Source organism: Haplochromis burtoni, unplaced genomic scaffold (genome assembly GCF_018398535.1).
Source record: "Haplochromis burtoni strain Fernald_Lab_line unplaced genomic scaffold, NCSU_Asbu1 Contig_1212, whole genome shotgun sequence".
Classification (NCBI taxonomy): Eukaryota; Metazoa; Chordata; class Actinopteri; order Cichliformes; family Cichlidae; genus Haplochromis; species Haplochromis burtoni.
This window is the reverse complement of record NW_024583573.1, coordinates 53,305-57,580: the sequence shown is the minus strand read 5'-3', so window position 1 is coordinate 57,580 and position 4,276 is coordinate 53,305. Positions and strand designations below refer to the sequence as shown.

General features: G+C 46.0%; 1 pseudogene; it reads right to left on the bottom strand.

The window, feature by feature from the left end:
• Window positions 1-259: 259 nt before the first annotated feature.
• On the bottom strand, window positions 260-4,055 carry LOC121813161 (annotated as a pseudogene).
• Between the last annotated feature and the right edge of the window lie 221 nt (window positions 4,056-4,276).

The following is a 4,276-nucleotide window of genomic DNA, read 5'->3' as shown; positions in this document are numbered from 1 at the left end:
CCGATTCACAAAATGCACTCTGCAAAAGATAAACAAGAAAACACGCGACCGCAGTCATTATTAATGCACATAGGATACGTGGAATCAAAAACAATATTGGAATACACCTCCTGCCTCTGTGCCCCTGAGGTTTGGGCGTTTCCATTATGTTTTGTGGATTTTAGTTTTAGCCTACACTTTCACTCCATCTAACGTTCTTTCAATTAGTTACCGCTCCTTTTTGGTGCTGCGGCGGCCTTCTGCGATGCTCTTCTTCTTTCTACGGCCTCCCAGGTGGACTACTGGTCGGCCCGTTGCACAGTTGAGAGGATTTATTCTGCCTCTGTTTGTTGACACCCGTGTTAGTTGAAGATGAGTTTTCCTCTATCAAGCTCTCGTGTGCAGGTGCACACTGCGACCAGTGGTACCAGGTGTCGTCTTTCCCTTTCAGTTGAACTGCTTTAGTCGTTCTGGCAATGACCTCGTAAGGACCAGTCCAGCATGGTTCCTTCCACTTTTGTTTGAGCACCTTCAGCCACACCACCTTTGCCTCCGGGGTCGCCTTGTCCACAGCGTGTACTCCGGAGGTGACCTGTTTTGTGAAACTGGAGACAAGAGCTTTTAGTTCATTCCAGTATTCTGCATGAGACCTGTCATTCCTGGCGCTCGGTTCCACCGGGACCTCGGTCCAGGGTGCTGGGAACGGCCTTCCCGTCTGCAGCTCCTGGGGCGTGAAGCCTGTGGATTGATTATCAGAACATCTTATAGTCATTAGAGCAATTGGCAGAGCTGAGATCCAGTTTAGCCCTGTCTGTGCACAGATTTTAGATAATTTGTTTTTCAAATTTAAGTTCATTCTCTCAACCTTCCCTTGAGATTGAGGATGGTACACTGTTCCAAACCTGTGTTTTACTCCCAACATCCTCTCCACTTCCGCCAGGTGTTGGCTTTTAAAGTGGGTTCCATTGTCTGATCTAATGCGCTGTGGAAACCCATGCCTAGGGATGTAATGATTAATTAAACACTTAATCACACTTTTGGCATCTTCTCTTTTTGTAGGCCATGCCTCGGGCCAGCCGGTCAGAGCATCTACACACACCAACAAATACCTCACTCCCCCAGGCCCCACATCAATCATGTCAGTAAAATCAATAACAATTTCTTCTCCTGGTCTTTCGGGCAGGAGAAACTTACCTGCTTCCGGCTTTACCACCGGCTTTGGATTGTGTGCTCCACAGATTAAGCACGTTCAGGCTTTTTCTTTTATCATGGCTGTTAGATCTGGATGCCACCAGTGACACAAATTTCTCTCCATCTGTGCCACTCCCACGTGGCCAAGTCCGTGTGCCTCAGTTATCTTTTGTCTGGCCAGTTTATCGGTTAAAACTGGTCTTCCATCGGCTCCTCTCCAAATATCGCCTTCTTTCCAGGCTCCTTTGCTCTGCCACACCCCTTTTTCCTACAGAGATGCCTCCTCCTGAGCCTGTCTGGCTTCCTCCAACATACTGATGCCTGCTTCTTCTTCAGCAATCACCTGCACCATTTGCTGTCGTCCTTTATAGCCTGCTGCTTCCTTTGCGGCTTCGTCCGCTTTCTGATTTCCTTTTGCAACCATGGTGTTTGCCTGAGAGTGTCCTTTACATTTAATAATGCTCACCTCATTTGGGTCATGCAGGGCCCTCTCCAGCTCTTCCATTTCCTTTCTATGGCAAATAGGAGCATTTGTTGCCGTTCTGAACCCCGCTCTTTTCCATTGAGCGAGCTCCACATGGGCTGCTCCAAAAGCATAGGCCGAATCAGTATAAATGTTCACTCTTTTGTCTTTGGCCAGTCTCAAGGCCCGACTCAGTGTGATTACTTCTGCTCTCTAAGCAGTCTGTTGTCCTTCAATTCTTTGACCTCAAATTCAGTTCCTTGTTTACAGACTATAGCGTAGCCTGCTTTCAACCCTTCTTCATCACGATGACAGCAGCCATCTGTGAACCAGTCCTCAGCTTCAGGAATGGGTTCTGCTTTTAAGTCTTCCCTGACTTTCCCTTCAACTTCTGCTTTCTTAACACAGTCATGGGGTTCTCCTGATCCCATTAAATCTGCCATATTGATTCCTTCATGTGTAAATGTCAGATTTCGAGCCTCCAGAACATTACTCAATCTCTGTTGTGTTAGTGGTGTCATAGTGAATGCTTGTGAGTTCACATATGCCACCACGCTGTGTGTGGTAAGAACTTTTAATGAGTGTTCTCTCACTACGTGTGCTGTTTTCTGTATTATTTTAGCGACCCCTGCTGCATGCTGTGTGCATGTAGGATGTCTCGCTTCTGTTGGGTTCAGACCTTATGCTGACATACATGAGTACCTGTCTTCCTCCCTCTTTTTTCTGAAACAACACACCGTATATGATTCCGTGTGTTTCAGAAACATCTAAATAGAATGGTTCCTCATAATTGGGCATCGCCAAATCAGAGGCTCTTGACAAGTCTTGCTTTAATGAAATGAACACAGTTTTGGGCGTCCATGGCAGTTCTGCCTTAAGGTTTCGAATGCCCACCTGTTTGATCAAGTCCTGTAAGGGGGCTGTCCTTCCTGCATAGTTTGGAATGAACTGTCTGCTGTAGCCCGTCAGGCCAAGAAAAGAAAGGAGCTCTTTCACCGTTCTCGGTTTTGGGTATGTCAAAATTTGGTCTCTGTGTGTGTTCATTAGTCCCAATGATTTATGTGCGATTACACGGCCCAGAAATGTGACTTCTGGTCGAACCAACTGTATTTTTTCTTTACTTACTTTGAAGCCACATTCAGCCAGTCTCTTGAGCACTGCGAGCGATCCTGCCGTACAGGCCGCTGCCGAAGGAGCCGCAATGAGCAAGTCATCTACATATTGTATTAGTGTACACCTCTCAGGCAACTGACAAGGTGACAGGGCCTCTTTGAGCACCTGATTGAAAATGCTGGGGGACAGGGCAAAGCCTTGTGGCAGGTGTGTGTATCTGAATTTGCGACCTCTGTATGTGAATGAAAATATGTTACAAGATGTTATAATCTATCCAAAGGTTCTTTGCAATTTTACATTGATAAACATTGTCCTTAACATATTTGACCCACATAAAGTACCATGGCCATCACACTGTCATTTAGAATTGTTTAAATAACTCGTATCTTAAGTCATTCCATCTATGGCTTGATTGGGTGGCTCAAAATGCTAAAGAACAACATGTATCTGATTGTGTTGCCTGTGCTTCAGCTAGGCCCTGTTTGTTCACGGAGCCCACACCGCTGTATCCAGAGGATAAGTGGGGCTACGATTGTATGCTACAGCTAACTAGAGGTGCAGTGAGTACTGGCAACTGCACTCTGTTGTCCAGACTTTTCCCTCCCATTTCAAAACAGACAACAGTGGGACCATTTATGACAAAACAAGATAATTATACATGTTTTAAATTCTCTACAGATAAGGTAAAGTACAAGGTAGGAGATATCGATCCAAGTTGGTGTGCTGTGACATGCACGGGAAGAACCACGAATAATGTAAGTGACCCCAGTACATTGATTGGAACATGGGCAAGAAGTGAGTTGTATTATTATTGTGGACAGAGCACTCTTTTGGTTCAGGTTCCTCTGGGAAGCGCAGGGACATGTGCGATGGTGCGGCTGGGAGCTCCACTCATACTCATTGGAAATCAGGTAAAAGCCATACCACAATCCAACACACGCACTTTAGCTGCCAGACATAAGAGACACATTTTGGCAAAAAGAGGGACCCAGGGGACGCATTTTTACGACCCTAGATTCAATTCACCCAACTGGATTGACTCCATAGGGGTGCCCAGGGGAATTCCAAATGAGTATAAACTAGCAGACCAAGTTGCTTCAGGATTTAAAAGTATATTTCTATGGGTAACTCCAAACAAGAATGTTGATCGTATCAATTTTGTTCATTATAATTTGCTGAGACTCTCTAACCTAACCAGAGACGGCATGGAGGGGTTTGCGGAACAGCTAGGTCCGACCTCGCTGATGGGAGTGCAAAATTGAATGGCCCTTGACATGTTGTTGGCGGAGAAAGGGCGCGTCTGTATCATGTTTGGAGACATGTGCTGCACCTTTATCCCCAATAATACTGCTCCAGATGGCTCGGAGGGTCTGCAAACTCTGTCAAGAACCATGCATGAGCACTCAGGTATCGAAAACCCGCTGGAGAGCTGGATGGCATCCGTGTTTGGACGGTGGAAAGGTTTGGCCATGTCAGTAATGTTTTACTCTCTACATTTTTAGGGATACTGGTCACCTGTGGTTATTGTCT